At 46.5% G+C, this 19,339-nt stretch overlaps 1 protein-coding gene across 3 annotated transcripts in view; it reads left to right on the forward strand.

The window, feature by feature from the left end:
• The first annotated feature begins 264 nt into the window (after positions 1-264).
• NEDD4L (NEDD4 like E3 ubiquitin protein ligase) overlaps positions 265-19,339 on the forward strand; it is a 231,842-nt gene continuing 212,767 nt past the window's right edge. For 2 of the 3 annotated variants that reach the window (XM_007450107.1, XM_007450108.1), the window contains exon 1: positions 265-338. The gene's annotated coding sequence lies outside the window, so the exon portion shown is untranslated. The remainder of the gene's footprint in view (positions 339-19,339) is intronic. The other variant, XM_007450109.1, reaches the window with a different exon arrangement.

A 19,339-nucleotide genomic window follows, 5' to 3' on the forward strand; every position in this document is an offset into this window, starting at 1 on the left:
TTCTTGGTACAGCTGGGAAATATTTACTGTCTGTGGCAGGAATCATTGATCTGCATGACCTAGTTTGGATTAAACTTGAGCTTAATTAACTTGGATGCTCTAAATGTCTAGGGTTGTAGGCTTTCAGAGCTGGAATGTTGCTTTTTGAACTTCAGCGTAAGGAAGCCTATGCGTAAAGAGTAATCATTGACTTTGCATGTTGGCTGAGAGAACGATCGATTGAAAGTCCATTTTGTAAACTATTTTTTTTTCCCTCTCCAACAGGGAGAGTCCCGTATCCTCAGAGTGAAGGTTGTTTCTGGAATTGATCTCGCCAAAAAGGACATCTTCGGAGCCAGGTATGTTTGCTTTGTTATCTGGTAGGCTTCTGGAGAGAGTTTAAGCAAGCGCTTTTCAAGTTCAGGTGCATCGGAATGACCCGGGTGGGGCGGGGGCGGGGCGGTGCTTCTTAAAGCAGAGATTGCTGGGCCCTGCCTCCCGACATTCTGATTGAGTAGGTGATGCTCACGCTGCAGCTGGTTCAGGGACCACATTCTTGCAGGGGTGTAGACCTTGTGTAACAGCGGCGGTTAGCAGGCTTGGCCTTCCTACGGGTTGATTTCATGAGGAAATTAGATTCAGATGTTTCTGTTTTTCTGCAGTAGAAAAATAAGTTTGAGAACATGTCTGTGTTCATTTTAATATATTCCTGTTTTTTGGTTTTTTTTGTTTTTTTAAAAAAAACAACCCTAGCTGAGGGAAACAAAGTATTGTTTTGTTCCTGGGAGAACTGGATATTTTTTGGCATGTGTAATTTTGGAATTAAGAGACTTGGTGATTTCTGTGGCATTTACAGAAGCATTCACAGCCTAATCATTCTGGCTGTTTTAGCTTTTTTATTTTGCGTGTAGCACCTGGTATCCCTGTATCTTTCAGTCAGCCCTACTGGCTCTTGACAGTGTGTTGCCTTAAGTTGCTGGACTGGTAGCAGAGTGAGGATTAGAGCTACGTGGAACTAGGATTTGAACCAGATTTCGGGGAAGAAAGCCCTTTTGAATTTTTGACCTAAGGGATATATTAGAGATGATGTAGTCCAACTTCTCTGTCGAATGGAAACAGGAAAGGTTACTATTTAAATCCAGTCACTCATGAAGCCCCCGGTCCCTGCTCAGCGCCCTCTTCCAGTTGGGTACCTGATGGGGTTGAACCAGAGGGCCGTGCTGGCCGCTAGAGTCACCACATTGGAACACTGGGTCATCCCGTGAGTCTCCGGGACCATTGCCCGTAGTGATGCTCGGGTTCAGGGCCTCAACCTGACACTGGAGACCCTGAGTGATGAGGCCTCATTCTGTCCAGCTAACCTCATCCTCCCAGCACTGCGCAGAAGCCCTTGTCTGCCGTTGGTCGGCACACCTCTTTTATATTGTCCTGTTACCATGCCCATTTTGAGTTTTGTCTAGCAAAGAAATCAGTAAGCTACTAATGTGATTTGCATTAACGAGCAAAAATAAATCCAGGCATATCTCACTTTGTTGCGCTTCCCAGGTACTGTTTCTTAACAAATGGAGGGTTTGTGGCAATCCTGTGTTGTCAGACGACGGTTGACACTTTTTAGCAAGAAAGTATTTCTAAGTTAAGGTATTTACACTTTTAAAAAAAGACATAATGCTATTGCACATCTAATAGGCTACAGTATAGTGTAAACATAACATATATGCACTGGGAACCCAAAATTCGTGTGACTCGTTTTATGGTGATATTCGATTTATTGTGGTGCTCTGGAACTGAGCCTGCAGTATCTCCGAGGTCTGCCTGTAAATGAGTAAAATGGACCACATTCAATATCAGGGAAATATTTTTTGAAATTTCTGATGCTTACGTCTGCCCCAAATGACTAACTGAGGGTTAGCTTTCTTAGTTGTGTCACTGGGAAACTGCATGCTTTGGGGCACTGCCATCAGCCTGAGCTGCAGGTGATGGGGTGGGGAGGGGCACGGGAGGCACATCCCACCTGCAGGTTCTTTCTCATTTGACTGTGAGGCCACCCTGAGCGGCTTACCATGCGCCTGCGCTAATGCTCTAGCATTTCACTTGCCTCTTACTAAATTAGACGTTTATTGGAGACAGAGACATCTTTTTAACATCTTTCTTCTACTGCTTAACACACAGAGCGCCACGAACAGGACTGGGTCAGTTGGTTTTTAAATTTCAATGTTTGCACGCTGGCTATAGTAGACTGTACTCTTATGTCAGAAATGCCTGTTGCTCTCACTGGCTCTTTGCATCAAATGTTAGAGTTTGGAAGGAAGAATTTGGATTTGGAATATTATAGTCACTTTTCCTTCGATTCATTTTTGTTTTGTTTTGTCCAAAACTCTTCATAAAAAAAATGAAATTGATTCAGATTGTGTTTCTTAGCCTCTTCAGAAGCTCTGAGGTTAAGATTGGTTATCGGAATTGGGCTCCAAATCGTAAAAGAGCCGAGCAGATCTGAATTGTTACCATTTATACGAAAAGAGGAAGAGTCATTTCTTTGGGGCAGGGTTGAGAGGAATTATAGATAATGCCTCAGGATGTTCAGTGGAAAGAGAAATAGTGTTGTGGCTTCATGAACCGAGTGCCAGAAAATGAGCCAGAAGCTCTGAATCTGTGTTCTGCCCTTCACTGTCTTAGTTTAATAAATTCAACACACACACCCCTGCCTGCCTGCCTCCCTCCCTCCCTCTCCCCCTGTCTCAGGGGCCAGAGTGCTCAAAGGACCCGTTTGCCAGTGAGTGGGTGCCAGTTGGAGGGTTAGGTGACCATGCAGCGTCCCGCCGCACTGGTATCTCCCTGGAGAGTGGCGCCGGTTCCTGCCTCGTTATTTTGCCTAGTGACCCGCGGTCTCTTCCACGTTGTCTCGTGCACATCCTTTCAACCCACCTGTGTCACAGTACGGTAGCAGAAAGCAAGGAGAGCAGTTTTCTCGTCACCGGCGGGCGGGGTCAGGGAGAACCCCAAGATGGCTCTGGTTGGCTGGCAGCGCTCACGTGTCCTGGGGGAGCAGCCGTGAGTGCGGCAGCTGTTGTAATGTCTTCTGCGCTGTCCCCTGGAGTGAGACCCTCCTCCCCGTGTCCTTCCGAACCACAGGCCGGCGGGCCCTCCTTCTCCCCCAGCCTGTCACTGAATCTTCCCTCCACCTCTGTGTCTTCCAGGACCCTGATTCTCCCTTCACAGAAGGAGGGCTGGGTGGGCACTGGGAGCCCTGATGGATGGAGGAGGAAGGACAGTCTTCCTCAGCAGCAGCGTCAGGCACTTGGAAGTGGTGGAAATCATATACAGGCTTGGATGTGTTGGAAGACGGATTTACAGTCTCTGGAGTCAAAGGAGGCTGCCTGGGTCACGTGGCCTGAGGGTGGGGGAGGGCCGGGCATGTTGGTCGGAGTAGGCGATGCTGGAGGGTAGAGCAGTGCACTCCTGGGTGGGCTCCTTGCCCCACAGAGGCTGCCTGAGGCTCCAGCTCTGAGGACTGGCATCTGTGGGGGCGGGGGGGGGGCCCTGGCCTCTAGGCCTACCTCTCACGAAGGGGACTGGATCAGTTGGTCTCACGAAGACCACCCTTTTCCAAAACAGAAGTGGGTACGTTCTGTATGCAGTGTTTGTAACATGATATTACTTCCCTTTTGACGTGTTATTGGCATTTTACACATGGCCTACCTTTTTAAAGAGTCTGATTTTCTTTTGCCCAAGCTTTAAAAAAAGAAAGAAACTTTCCACTCACCGTGCACCTGAAATGCCCTTCTCCTTACCTGCTCCCTCTGTCCCAATCCAGTGCTGAGGACACAGGATCACTTTCCAGCTTCCATCCAGCAAAGTCTCACTTTATTAAAAGAGTCTTTATTGTTGGGAATGTCCTGGCGGGGTCCCATGGTTAGCACTTGGCACTTTCACTGCTGGGGCCTGGGTTCGATCCCTGGTCGGGAAACTAGGACCCCACAAGCCTCGCAGTGCAGCTATTTAAAAAAAAACAAAAAAACAAAAACCTTTATTGGAAGAAGATTTGATAATTGAGCTGTTGCTCCCCTGGAACTTCTCAGCAGTCGGTCTGTGTGGAGAATTGCCGCAGTAGAGAAAGATGTTATCTTTTGGACCCTACCTTCAGGTGGAGGAGGGCAATCCTATAGTCTGTCATCTAAACAAGGGACACTTTTGTTTGCAACACATGCTGAATCAAATGGGATGTCAGGACATGGGATGTAGATGGAGACGGTGGTCACCTTGGGTCAGAGGCACCCAACTATTAAGATCCATACTGTGAAAAAAAATGCTGTGCAAGGGTTTTGAGCGTTTGTTGTTGCTGTCTTAAGCTTGGCCAAAAGAAAATCAGACTCTTTCAAAAAGTAGGCCATGTGTAAAACACCAATAACACATCAAAAGGGAAGTAAAATCATGCTGGAAACACCGCATACAAGAGGGGTACCCACTTCTATTTTGGAAACAGGTTGTCTTCGTGAGACAAAGTGCAGCGTTAGGGGATCAAGGTGACACCGCCACCTGGGAGGTCCCTTGGATGCTGTGCTTGTGGATGGTTTGTCGCTACTCGCTTTCTGATGACCCACCGACATGTCCACACCTCCCACCCTCCAGCCTGCTGCAGAGCGTTGGAGCTGAGGCGCAGACCTAGCCAGATGAATCCCCTCATCCCCTCCTTGCCTGGTTTGATCTGCATTTGCCTGTGGGATGAAATCCCAGTTTCCTGTTAAGGTGGAGGTTTCACATCCCTTTGTAACGCAGTGTGCCACGCCCTCTCTGGTTGGTTTGCCTCCCCCTCTGGTTCCACCCTGGCCACTGCCTGCTTCACAACCGCGCCCCGCCCATCCCTACACACAGCACACTCTGCCTTTGCTCCCTCCGCCCCTCTGCACCCCTGGCCTCACCCTCACCTGCCAGGCAGCTCCGCGGGTCATCTCCTCTGCTGGTCCCTCCCAGTTCCCCAGCAGATCACTTCCTGTCTTTCATATGCCCTGCAACCTGGAAATATTATGTGTCCCTCTGTTGTTGTTTTATGATTATAACTATTTCTTTCTCCCAGACTACATTTTTAGCTTCTGACAGCTAGCGTTTATTTTATTTATTTTTTACTCTCTCTGCCTTACACGATACCAGCACATCGTGGATTCTCAAGAAATATTTACGGAAAGAGGGAACGATGACCTCATCTCTTCCCCCCTTCCCTCCTTTTCCTGCCTCTTCACTGAAAACTCACCTTCCTCTAAGTGTGCCGTGGAACGTGCTGCTTCTTGCCTTTGCGGGTGTTTCCCCCTCTGCTCGGAGTCTGCTTACATTCTTTCTGGCACTGCTCGCCCAGCTCTCCAGGTCCAGTTCGTGTGGCAGCACCTCTGCTGGGCTCCCCAGCCCAAGAGGAGAAAACAACTCTTGTGCCTAGGCTGTCCTGGTTCCACAAGTTTCCCCCTCCCTCCAGCCCCGGTCTCAGCTCGGAGCCTGTAGCTCTTGTTCCTGTTTGTAAGCCCAGAGAGATCCTGGCACATGGCAGTTGCTTGAGTTGACTTCAATAGTAGAATCTAGTAATAGAACCTAAGCTATGGTGCAGGGTCGCCAGCCTGGAGGAAGGGTCCCTTTTTTCTAATTCTCAGAGGTGCCCTTAGCTCATCAGGCATCTCCCTCACCCCCACCCTGCCACCAGGGCAGGTGCTTTTTGTAATTCTCACAAAGGGTCTGTGTAGACCAGTGCAGGAGGCCCGCCTAGGACTCTGATAACAGGTGAGCGTGGAGGAGGGATTGAGGGAAGCGAGCGTGAAGGCTGGTGTCAGAAAAGCATCTCAGGGAGCCAGCGGGATGGCAGGCAGGAAGGGTCTCCGTTTGATGCTGATGTCTTTGCAAAATCACTGCTTCAAAGCCCACAGAAGGGAACACGCTTGTGGTGGATATAGAAACTTCTACCCGGGGGGCATGAGGCTGAGCTGGGGCTGCAATGGAAGGTCAAGACCCTGCACCAACCACTTAGTCTTAGGGTCAGGATGGAGCCATTGGCACGAGTCATGGGTTGGGGAGCACGTGGCTGTCATTCCTGACAGGAGAAGTGGAGGCAGTGGGCCGGGCTCTTCACGGGCAGTTACAGGTAGGGTCGGTGGGACCACTCTCACTTCCCAGGGAGGCTTTTAGGTACTTTCTGATGTGGCAGGGATGAGTCCTGCTGTTTGGCCACTATGACGTGTGCAGTTTGGGGTCCGTGAGTCATGCTTTCCTAAAATGGGGTATAAGGAAGGAGGGGAGCGAGTCACGATAGCTCATGTTTATCGAGTGCGTCCTACGTGCCAGGCATGGCCTGACCTATCTACACAGGAGCTCGTTTGATTCTCCCCAAAGCCCTTATGCCGCAGGCCCTATTCTTCTTTCCAATTTGCAGATAAGGAAAACACGGCAGGAAAGAGAAGTTGCAAAGTCTGTATACCACTAGTAAGTTTTAGAGCTGTGAGCTGACTGAGAGCCTAGGCTCTCAAGTTATTTACAGACTATTTTGAGTGCTTCCAGGTTGGCTGGCCCAGTGCATGGAACGTGATATGAAGTCATCAGAGTCTGCCTTTATGAAGAGGGAATAATTATCTCCATTTTTAGGTGAGGAAGTTGAGGTTCAGAGAGATTGTCATCAGCCCAAGATGAAACCACTCTGTAGTGATTGGTGGGGCCAGCTGAGTCCAGATTTATCTGACTTCAGAGCTCTTTCCCATGGTACGTTAATACTCATCTTGAACGGCCAAGGTTCAGCCATTGGATGGGCCATTGGACTAGGTGACTGTTAGATTTGATGACTAGGCATTTTTTAAAAAGCAGATTTAAAGAACTAGCCAGTGTGTGTGATGGCAGCTAATCAAGTGCCTAGAATTGTGAGTGAATATCATCAAGTATTAGATTTCGAATAGATAAGATCTGTTTTTTTTTTAAACTTAAAATACCTTTTCGCATTTCAAACTGTATTCTTTTTCAGTTAAGCTTGTATCTTAAGACATCTAACCTTTTGTCATAGGCTTAAGTGGTAACTGAATAGGATCATTTTAGTGCAAGTTTTAGATCTACCCTCCCCCCTTTTCCTGCTTAATTATGATCAGAGTCTTTATTCGAGGTTACAGCGGGTGGAATGCTTTTGAGACTGTAAAGCTGCTCCTTAAAACTGAGCAATGCTGGCGAAGACAGACCAAGTCCAGAATTTTATGCGTTTGTGCAGAAAGTTTCAGGACCTAAATTTCACAGTCGCTTCTTTATTGTGTGGGTTGAGCCTCAGGTTAGACCTGTTTGGGTCGCTCTCATTTTTTCTTTTGGCAGCTGGTGATTTAAAATTTAAGACACATACGACTCGGGCATTGGAGGGATGTGGTAAAAAAAATCCTTCTGTCTTCCAGTAATTGAGACTGATGGGGACTTAATGCCACCTAATGATAGCTCTGTGGCACCAGCTTACTCCAGTCCCCATCGTCTAGATTTAAGTCGTTAACATTTTGCCACATTGGCTGCATCTCTCTTTTTTTTCCTGAAGTATTCAAAAGTGATAATTCAGACCTCATGACACTTAGCCCCTAAATACTTCAGCCTGTGTCTCTAGGAGAAAAAAACAAAAACCCTATTCCTTCATAACCATCATGCAGTTTTCACAAAATTAACAATAATTGCCTGCTGGACTCTATTACCTAGTCCATTATCTGAATTCCCCCAACTGGCCCTGAAATGCCTTTTACAAGTGGGCTGTTTAAACCAGAATTCAGTTGGGAATCATGTATTGCAGTTAGCTGTGAGGTCTCTTAAGACCCTGTTAATCTAGAACAGTCTTCGCTCCCCTTTTTGAATGACCTTGAGGGGTCAGTAGGTCGTCTCTCTGACCACATTTGATGGTTTCCTGTGGTATCATATAATGTGTTCTTCTTTCTCCTGGGTTTCCTGTACCTTAGGAGTTGGATCCAAAAGGTTGATCAAATTCAGTTGAAACTTGTAAGACAGGAATGGGGGATGCTATTTGATCAGGAGGGACCCAACTTTTGGTTGTCCTGTAACTGATAATGCTAAAATTCATCCCTGGGTTAAAGTCTGTTCCCTCCACTGTTAAATTACATTTTCCCCCAGGGGACCAGCAAGAAATGGGCGAGGTGATAGTTTGGCACTAGATACATGTAAATTTTAAACACTAATTTGCTTTTTCTCCCAAAGGATTAGAAATTGTTTTTTCTTTTGCCCCTTTTGGCAAACAGCACACAAAAGAACTCTTCTCTGTTTACAGATTGAGAAACCTTGAGGCCATAAGTACCTTGAGGGTCCCCTTGCTAACTGTCAGCACATCTAGGACACGATGAGGCCAGGGTTTGTATAGTGTGGGTTTTCGACTGAACCCACAGGTGTGTCTCTTTGGCCCGTGGAACACTAAAACAAAGAAATAAAAAATTTGAGCCAACGTTTGGGAGACTTCGTAGTAAAAAACCAGATTTCTAGGTTTCTGGAGAATCTCGACAACCTAGACATCCTGGCCCGTGTTCCTGTGAGGCCGCGTGGCTGGAGCTGTGTGCTGGTGGCGCCCTTTGGGTAGGGCCGTGCCCTTGGGGCCACCATGGACCCCACACCTCCTGCTGTGTTGTGTGTGGCTGGTATCCCCCACTGACCTGGTCCTGAGGTCCCTGGAGGGACCGCCTGCGTTGGGTGCTGACCCTGCCCTGGGTGGTCTTCGGCGTGTTGAGCTGACCTCCCTGAGGCACACCTGGCCCCTTGCGCTCTGCTGACACTGTGTTTGTGAAATGCCAGCTCTGTGCAAAGCTCCCTCTCCCTCTGGAGGCCTGTTGGAGCAGACTTAGTTATCTAGGGCATTGCTGAGAATCACAACAGCAACACTAATGGCCTCTGGGCATACTTTAAGACAAAAGTATTTGTCTTAAAATCCTTGTACCTAAGAGCTCTTACAGTTAGTCATGTGAGAGCACAGAGCACCCAGCTCTCAGACTGTTTATTCTAATTGTTCTCCCCTGACCCCCAAACCCTGAAATGACGTTAAAAGGTATTAACCCTTTCCTCCCAAATAAAGACCTCTTCTAATTCTGCAGCAGGCACACAGCTTTTTATATATTTGTGCTTATCTCCTGGTCTTTGAATGGATGAACAGATGCAACATCCTTTTTATTAAAAAAAAAATAATTTTTAATTTTTTTTTTTTTTTTGGCCACGCCATGTGGCATTTGGGATCTTAGTTCCCTGACCAGAGATTGAACCCATGCCCCCTGCAGTGGAAGCACGGAGTCCTAACCACTGGACCGCCAGGGGAAGTCCCTGCAACATCCTTTTAAAATATGTCGATCACCTTTTGCACACTGTTCAGGCCACCAGGTTTCCCAGACAGAAACGTGAGGAGTGGCAGATGGGTCAGTGCGCAGGGCAAGCACGTCTCCATCCTGCCTTAAGCCCCAGGCTTGCTGTCCTAGAGCCAGTGCTGTAAGAATGGATGTTTAGAATGATCTGGACTCCCTGAAGAGGCTATGCTGGAGTATGCACTGATTCAGAATTCAGGGACTATCTGATCAGTTTAAAACTATACCCATATAGACTGGCCTTTGTGTCTTTCCAGTTTTGGTAAATAAGGGGGTGAGGTAGACGGGCCACATTCATGTACCATTCCCTGCTGTTATGTTAGTGAGAATCCCTTGTTCAGAATCCCCTCCTTTGCCTCAACTCCTGACACATGAATGTGTTGTCATCTGTCACCTAAAGGGCCTGGGCTCTGCCACCTGCTTTAACACAGAGAGGAGGGAAAATTGCAGGATGTCTTGCCCTTACCTTCATCAGTGATGGACGATGCTCTGGTCCCTGAGTCTCTAGGGCAGGGAATTTGACGCGTTTTAGGAAGATGAGGGCGCCCCGCACGTAGCAGATGCTTGATAAATTTTGTTCATCTGGTCACAGTGGAGCCTGAGAAAATGGAAAAATCAAAAAGCAGCTGAAGAGCCGTGGGCAGTATTTTAATCCACTAACATAATTAATTACAGAGGGCACCAGTGGGGGTTGGAAGTCTGAGGATGCCTCTGGGGAGTGGTGAGGTTGGACCCTCTGCCTGACATCGCTGTGTCCCGGGGCCCCAGCATCCTTCCTCTGCCTCTCGCCCCATCTACCCACCCAACCCCGGCCAGGCTGCCTCCCTCCCCTCCTTCCTTCCTTCCTCTCTTTCATTCCTCAGCTGCCTGTGTCCCCCCAGCTCACCCCGATAGCCTTACTCTTGCTTGATCCTAAAGTTCATTCTATATTTGTCTCCCAGAAGTTCCCCTTTTGGTGATGGGAAAGGATGTAAAGAGCCTAAAGTATTATAAGGAAGGGAATGTTGCCAACTTGAGATGAGTCAGAAGTGAAAGCGTTTTGGAATGTGTAAGACAATGAAGATAATATTTATTTCACAGAAATGGAGGCTTCAGGAGCACAGCCAGTAGGTATTGCATGGAGAGAGGTCTGACGTTCGGATGGCGGAGGGTGTATGCTATAGTTTCACCACTAAAGGAATAAGGGAGACGTTCCTCTCTCTGTTAATAGTTCCCCAGTGTTTTAGGTGAGGGCTGACTCTCCAGCGCATTCTCAGTGGTAAAGCCTGGAGGAGGCCTTGAGGGTGGGCTCACTGTGCACCTGCACTGACAAAAATGGCACCGTTGAAGGTGAAAAAATTGTTCTACCTAAAAGAAATTTGCATTTCAAAATTTTCAAAATTGCATTTCCATTTGCTTTTCAAAATGCACACTCCACAATCCATTTTGGTTTGCAAGGCAGAAACAGAGACACAGATGTAGAGAACAAATGTATGGACACCAAGGGGGGAAAGCGGGGGTGGGATGACCTGGGAGACTGGGATGGACATATATACACTAATATGTATGAAATAGATAACTAATAAGAACCTGCTGTATAGCACAGGGAACTCCACTTCGCTGTACAGTAGAAACTAACACAACATTGTAAAACAACAACTATACCCCAATTAAAAAAATAAATCCATTTTGGATGTATCTCTCTGGAACCCCAGAATATTATTTTTCAGATCCAAATCTCATATGTTGGATTATTGCATCTTCTAAGAAACATTCATAAAATTATTTCTATTTAATGTTTATATTTAGGGCAGGAACCTGGAAAATTAAGTTTTTCAGACTGCCTTAGAAGTTCAACCAAGCTGGCAGGTTCTTCAGTGGTAGAGACAACCTTTTCTAAGTGCTGCTGCAGGCAGTCTGAATCCGGGCCACAGCAAACCTTTTCTGTAAAGGGCCAGAGAGTAAATAGTTGAGGCTTTGCAGGACTTACAGTCTCTCAAGATAGTACTAAAGCAGCCAGGACAGTATCTAAATGAATGGGCTTGGCTATGTACCAGTGGCCTGTGTGCCACAGAGTTTGCCCGCCCCTGAGAGTATAAGCTATTGATTCTCTATAACATATGTATTTAGAACTGGGGGTGCCAGTATTATTTGGTCATGATTTCCAGATTAACTATTTCATTGAGCTGTTGGTTGGTCAGTGACAGACAGAAATTTAGCCAGTATTGACTTTTTGGGCATGAGGGAGGGAGTAGGGTTCCTAGATGCAGCAGTAGCTTTTAACTTTTTTCCTTTGCTCCCCAAGGGCTGCGTGCTTACAATACAGCTTATGAAACGTTTTACGTAGGCACTGTGGATTTTAAAGTCTGCAAATGAATACAACTGAAAAATGTTTTTGTCTTAGAGAAAATGATTTCTCAGTGCTTTGTATATAACTATACGAGTAAGAAATAAAGTTGAATTTATATGCATCCCAGCAGATGGAGACACATCGTTTAACTTAGGGTGTGGCCATTAAAATATTGCCTCTTTTCTCTACCGAATATTTCTTAAACTTATGACCTTACTGCCAGTAATGTTTAATAAGGAATCTGCAATGTGTAACTCCTCAGTAAATTATTAAAAGAACTGGCATTCCTACTGTATAATATCAACACAAGTGATGCAAAGTGTGCCTTGCCCCAATGGGTATGTGCTAACATTCCTTCTGGCTTGCGCAGAGGGATGGGGAATAAGTAAACTGCAAGGTTTGTGTCCAAGTCTGCCTTTGGTTGTTACAGGTACATTGTTGTGCTTCCCCTTTTGAAGAACTGATTATTGTTTCAAAGTCTCTGCTATTTTTAGATGCTGAAATTAGGCATTCAAGATTGGAAGGTAGAGAAGCAGTTGAAAGAAATACCGTGTTTCAAGTTTGAGGGCAACTGGTTGCGAAATCAAAATGGTTGAATCATAACTTTATCACAGTTTCTTTTTCTTTTTGTTAGTGAGAAAATGATAGTGTTGGTTATATAGCCTCTCTCTCTCACTCTCACTTGTAAACCCTTGGGAGTTCATTGCACACAGTGGCTTTAATTTTGTTGAAGTGATTTTCAATGCTATCTGCAGTTTGGACAGCAGAAGAAAACATGCAAATTCCTTTCTTCCAAAATGGATTACTGGCTCCCTGCAGTGTGATTTCATTTCCTCTCTGTTACTAAGTATGTAGTCGAACCATCATGTGCTAGAAATGAGATTTGAGTGACTATATACCTCAGTCAGGCTCTTTTGTCTGCAAAAACAACAACAAAACCAGTCTCTTGGCCTGAAATGTCAAAATATTTGGTCTTTGTCTGGACTAATCTTTCCCAGCCGGTGACTCCGCCGTCTGTCTGGGCATCCAGGTTAGGGACTCGGGAGTTGTCCTCGGCCGTCTCATCCCTCCAGCTCTGCCTGGTCTCCGTGTTTGTGCTGAGGGCTTCCTGAGCGGGGGTCACACCTCCACGTCTGTCCTCTGCATACAGAGAATGCTCCCTCTCAAACAGACCGTATTCCGCTCCTGGCCGACCCTGCAGCGGCCACTCGTTGCGGTGGGTCAAGGTCCTGGCTCCTTAGCCCCGACTCCACCGCCCTCCTGGGCAGCCGTTGGCCTCGGCCTCCCCCAGCAGCCGTGCTCAGTCCGTGCCTCCCAGTGAGATCTCCCGCAGGCAGCTTTCCCTGTCTCTGCGCCCACCTCGCCCAGGTGTGCAGCCTCAGCTTCGTTTGCACATCACTGTGCTCAGTGGTCACACTGCACGGTGTTGGGACTTTGCTAGACCGTCATCTCCGCACCCCGCTGTGGTCCCACGCTGGGCACCATATCCCTGACAGCCGTCGCCACTCCCGCCCCTTTTAACGCACCTGGCAAACTATGGTGCGTGCTCATTCCTCATGGCCTAGTTGGTTCTCAGAGCCCTCCCTGCCACTAGGCTGAATTTATTTTTCCTGCTTTTGTACCCTCCCAGTGATTTGTACATGCCCCTATTTTCCTTACCCTCTCATCTCATAATTTTTAATTTAATTTTTCTGTATGTATTGTTAAGCCCCTCATTCTTTGCAATACTCAGGTTATGCATTTTAATAATATAAAAAGTCTCTACCAGCACATACCACATTACTTTTGGCTCCTTCCTACTTTGAAGTTACCACAATTGCCTTTAACTTTAAGGAGTGCCTCACCCTTAACCCCTCTGTCCATGCAAAGTTCACTGGAGGAGAGGAATTGTGAAGCATCCCTAACCATCAAGGCTTCTGAAGGCCCTTTCTTGTGTTAAGGGTCCACTCGGGTGTATGGGGGATTATAGCTCCCTCTGGTGGCCAGATCATCAGGCGCATTTTTTTTGTTCTGGACTCTTAAAATGGTATTCAAATCTAATAATTCTTTGGAGTTCTTTTTTAATTTTAAAAATAATTCAGATCTTGTTTGTTTTGGCAGGTATTTAAATCATTCTCAAGTAGTGACACTTATACAGAGGAATGAATAATTTTACTTTAAGCATCCCATACTTTTTACACAGTTGGGTTTTAAAGTAGACAGTGCATAGCGTTTAAACTTTATTTGCCCCCTTTTTCCTTCCCTTCCCTTGCCAAATAATTTCCTAAACTTGTAGAATCATCAAAATAAAACGCCACGAACTACAAAGGGATAATTTACTAATATTGGGAAGAAATGAAATTCTTCCAATGAGGGTCCAGTATGGGCCCAAAGACAAAATGAATTTAATGCATTTTTAGTTTCACATTTTAATGGATCAGAGCTTCAAAACACATTTCGTTTTCTTTATGAAAGGAACTTCCAGGCTAACATTCTTAATATAGAAAAATATTATAAAGAGTTAGCTATATCCACGCTGATATGGGAAACAGGTATGGATGGTCTCAAAAATAATTGTATTTGGCTTTGGAAATTAAAAAATATCCTTTAATATGGTTCTGTCTGAGGTTGTGGGAGTTTTTAGCATTACAGAGAAGTTAATGAAAGCAGTCCATGACGTGAAAAACAGACTCAGGGAAGACTAGAGTCTGTTAACATTTTTCTCTTGTCATCTCTTCTGTGTAGCTAAATTTTTAAAGATGCATGTAGACAGCTTTTCAGATTGATGACAGTGACCCTCAAAGAACAATAGCAGCAGCAATTTAAATTGTTTTAAATGCAAGATTGGCTAATTTTCTCTCAGGTATGCTTGGGGTTTTTTGGATAAAATCCTGTTGGCAGCAGGGGAAGGGGGGGTCATGAGTCTTCATGGGCAGCCTGCCTGAGTGGGTAGGTTACAGTCAAGGGCTTATTTAAACAGCAGGGAGTGGCTCAGACACCCCCAGAGGAAAACAGCACGGGTCATTTCTCTACTCATTTTGCAGTAATGTTCTTTTCACCCTTTGCCATTTCTCCATGTCTGCAAATACTGACAAAACACCATGAGGGCTTTCAGTGGGACAGAAAAATTGGGGAGGTGCTAGGGAGAAAAAAGTGTGTGTCAGTTTGCGATGGTGTTAAAATAGTTTAATTTCTTTTCAGTTGAAGACATTCGGATTTATTAGGGCTGTCAGGAGGGTTCTCATGAGATAATGTTCTCATGTGACAGCTCGTGAGTGCTGAGACATGAGACAAATACAAGGTCTATTGTGTGACACCTCCCCCTGAAAAAAAGCCAGCCTCCAAAGCAAAGAGGTGAATCAACAGCAACAACGAAAAATCCTAGAATCATCTCAGCTGAGGAGAAGATGCTGCTTAAGTGGAATGGTCCTTCTTTTTCGTCCAGAAGCATGAGAGATGTGATGCGAGCTCCACGGGCTGCAGAGAAAGGTTCAGCCGTCCAGAGGGTGTTAACTGTTATCACAGGAGACGTTTTTTGGTCACCATGGGTCACAGCCTCACTCAGCTTTCCCTGCCCTTTGCCTGCCTCTGGCTTCATTTTATCCTCCTGGGCATTTGTGGTGGATTGGAGGCTTTCTCTGTGGAGTGGACTAAGTAGAGTGTCCCTCCTAACAGTGAGGGTGGGAAAATAAACATCGCCGTGCCTGAGAGGCTGGTGCATCCTGTAAGCAGGGCCTAAAGTTGGGTTGAAATGATAAGAATGTACAGATTAAAGAAAAGTGTGGCAGTCCATTGGAGAGAGATGGATCAATTCTGTTCCATCTTTTTTTTTTTTTTCCAAAACAGAAATCCCACAGTGCTAATGGGCAGCACATGATAAATAGTTTTCCAGTTTGATAATGAGAAAGGCAGATGAGGGGCGGGTATTTACATATTGAAGTGGTATAGAAAACGGTGTGTATTTATTGTGGAAATCTCAGTAGACACGTAAGAGAGGAAATTAAAAGCCCCTCTCTGCCTTCTGCCCCAGGCTTATTTACCCTTTGACCCTTTGAGCATAGCCTCCCCGTCCTCCCATCTTGGTGTGTGTGATGGGGGAGGGAGGGCATGAGAGTCACACTGTACCATCCTACTAACTTGTTTTTAACTCCCCAGTGCACTGTGGGAATGTTTCCGGGTCATCATAAGTATCTCTGTCTTAGCCAAGTAGAGTCTGAGAATGCTGCGGAGCCAGTCAGTTGAAGGGCAGGTCACCGTCTCTTCAGGTCCACAGCAACCAGGACTTGGCTTGGCAATGGCCTCCTAGTTCATTTGGCCAGAAGTGACAGCAGTGGCCCTTACTGTTGTTGTAGCCGGACTCTTGTAGTTTGTACCTTGATTTTCCAGGTACTTTTTTGAGTGCCTCCAATGTTCCACGTACTGGGAAAGGCACGGGGTAGCAGGAGAACTTAGGGTCCCTGCCCGCTCAGAGCTCAAGTGCCACACTCCCTTCATCGTCGAAGTCTTTGGCCAACTGCAGAGGAAGCCACCGTGAAAGATGCCCCCACCTCCCCACCTTCAGCCCTGGACCTCTTGCCACTGGGAGTCCTGGCTGGGGGACTCTTATTCCTGGTAACCTGGTTGCTACTGGTGATAAATGATGCTCCAGATGGAGGTCGCCTGTTAGGCATCCTTCACCCTTGGTGTGAACACTTGCCCAGACAGGTGTGCTTATGTTAGGACTTAGTGAATCCTTAGCTGGGAGTCCCCGGCAGTGCCATCCTCCAGCAAGCTCTCTAGGTAGGATGAATGCCATCACCTGCACCCTGAGCCACAGCTTCTCACCCCACTGTGGCCCCTCCTTGCTGAGAACTCTTTCTGGAGCATCCTTTTTGGCTGATTGAGTTGAGTATTCCCTTTAAAGCTCTTTACTGCACTCATGGGCCTGTTAGCTACGGCTGACTATTTTTTGCCCTTGTGGGTATTATTTAAGCTTGCTTCTTCAAATGTGAATGACCTAAGTTTCACTTTGGCTCACTCTGAGTTTGCAAAAACCTTTTTTAACCTAAAAACTTCCTTTAAAAAAAAAAAAGTTTGCTTCTACCCTCTTCCCTTTTCACCGTCTGTTTCAGTCATTTCAACTTCGGATGTCAGAGGAGCTGCAGGTTCATTTACAGAAAGAAACGATGAGTTATACGAGAGTTATAAAAGAGGAAAAACCACAACCGAAGGGAAGGAGGCTTGTGCTTTGCGGCCCTCAGGATTGAGTATGTTGGTAGTAGACTGTCGGACTTTTAGCGGGGGGGGGGGGGGGGGGGGGGGCCGTGCGCCCAGGTGGCCCCAGGGTAGGTGCGCCTGGCCTTGGTGTCACCATCTCTGAGGACCTGCCCTGTTGCAAAGTTGCCTCTTGTGGGAGAAGGTTCTGAGGTCGGGTGTGGTTTTCCCTCTCATAGGGCTTCCTCTCTCTTGATTTCCAGCCAGCAGCCTCCTGGGTGGTTTTGAATGTGGAGCTGAGGCTTCGCTGGGGATGCTGCCCGGACCATCTCGGAGGCCTTGTGGGGCATGTGGGACGGTGGCTTACAGTTTTCTAGAGGAGCAGGGTCAATCTTTAAAGTTTCTCTCAAGGATTAGCACGTGTCTTCCAGAAGTGTTTTTCAGGGTCTGGTTTTTTGGGTCCAAGAAGGTGTCCTTTTTTTAAGCCCTGCTCACCCATCTCCCGCAACAGGAAATCAGCCCTGAGTAGTGGTCGCTAATCAGTGATGCTAATTAATGATGGTCCTTGGTCTGAAGGCACCTGTGTTAGAGGGCAGTACGTGTGTGCAGCTGAGCAAGGAGCACAGGTTCATGCTGGCGCCACGGGAGTGATGGGGAGGCCTGTTGTGAGAGGACCCTGGCGTGAGGTTACTCGAGTCTGTGGCCCAAATGTGACTCACTTCCCTGGAAGTTTCTGCTCTGGGCCTTGGAGTTAGGAAGAGTTGCTGGGACCAGATTTCAAAAGGAATGATCTGTTTCCCATAATACACGCTTTGAAGCTAACAGTATCCACAAATCTTAAGATTTTTTTTTTTTTCAAAAGAGGCTCAAAGTGGTTTCATGTCAATGACAACAAAAAATTAGAGAAGCTATGAACGACCAGACTGAATTATGTCTAGAGTATGCATGGCCAAAAATACGCCAGAAAGATTAAAGAAATATTAACTGGGGATAATACTGCCAGTTTCTAAGAACAGAGAAAGAGCCAATTTGCTTAATATAAAATGACAACCTACAAACCAGTATAAAGACCTATAACCTAATTGAAAAATGATCATCAGAGAGTACAAATAGAGAGAGAAGAGGGGATACCAGTGACAGACGTATCGAGGTAGTTAACTTCACTTACAATAAAAGAAATGGCAATTCAGGCTCTAATGAAAACCCTTTTCCGGCTATCATGTTGTCAAAAAGTAAAATTTTTAATTGCAGTATGTCGATATGAGTGTGAGGAAATGGCTCCCCTTTGACCTGTTACTGGAGGGTGTTGAAGTGGGTACAACCTCTAGCACTTTGGAAATGCTGATCAAAGTGACAAGTGCCATAGAGCCAGCACTCCCAGTTCTGCCAGTTTATCCAAAAGATACACTTGCACATGTGTGAAGTGATCGGGATACAAGAATGCACATTCCCTTGTTGATACAATCAGAAAAGATTAGAAATAACTGAAGTGTCTGTTAAAAAACAGCTGATTCCTGTGTTCCAGCCTCAGCTGTGCTTTCCCACCCTCCCTCTTCTTTTTTTTTTTTTTTTTTTGCGCCTGGTTTTATTCTCAGCAAGGTTTCTTCTCTTTGATGGAAGCTCTGGGCTCACATTCGCAGCAGAGAGAGGGTGGCCCCGGCAAAGTTTAGGACTTGCCTTTTATTGGGTCACCCCCGACCTGTGAGCTGTTGAGTGGAATGTTCTTTAAAGTGACCTGTTGTGGAGTAAATCACTCCTTTATATTAAAGAAAAAATCCAGCCCAGTGAGTCACACACCCTCCTGTCTTCATTTCCTCTTCGTGTTCCTAGGAGGTCTCTCTGTCCCTTGTTGCTGTCATTTACAGATGAAGCAACAGAGTCCCAGACGTACTGTATTTTGAGACATTGTGGTTTTATGCATTATAATTAAATCGTCATCATCACGTCAACCTTAGGAGGTGGAAACTATTTTTTGCGGTTTCCAGATGAGAAAAATCGAGGATCAGAAAGGTTAAGCAACTTGCCTAAAGCAGGGAAGTGGCAGAGCTGGGTTCCACCCCAGTTTGCACAGACTCTGTTCTCATCCTCACTGCCTGTATAGCACCTGGGGCACCCTGGCCTGGCTCCCAGACAGTCTGATGCAGCTGGTCTGAGGGGAGGCCTGGGCATCAGTGTACAACCCCCAGGAGATTGGAATGAGCTGGGAACCACTGGTCTATGCCACGAGCAAAGGATGAAGGTCCCTGATGGTCTTCACGTGGCAAAGGGCTCAGACCCCTTGTTCTCTGCTTCCAGGCAGAAAACTCTTGTTCACACTGTCAGGCCTATCTTTATGCAAGAAAGTAGAATCTGAGGCAGGAAGGACTGGGCATAGTGCCCAGTGCTGTGAGGGTTCTAGAAAAAAACTCTCTTCCCTGTGTGTGTGGCCGGCAGCCTTCGCTGGTCAGCCATTGTCAGTTTCACGTGAGGTGGCTCCAGGTGGCCTGGGGAACCTGGAGGAACTTTTTTTTTTTTTTTTTTT

The sequence above is a fragment of the Lipotes vexillifer genome, unplaced genomic scaffold (assembly GCF_000442215.2).
Source record: "Lipotes vexillifer unplaced genomic scaffold, Lipotes_vexillifer_v1.1 scaffold79, whole genome shotgun sequence".
In the NCBI taxonomy this organism is placed as follows: Eukaryota; Metazoa; Chordata; class Mammalia; order Artiodactyla; family Lipotidae; genus Lipotes; species Lipotes vexillifer.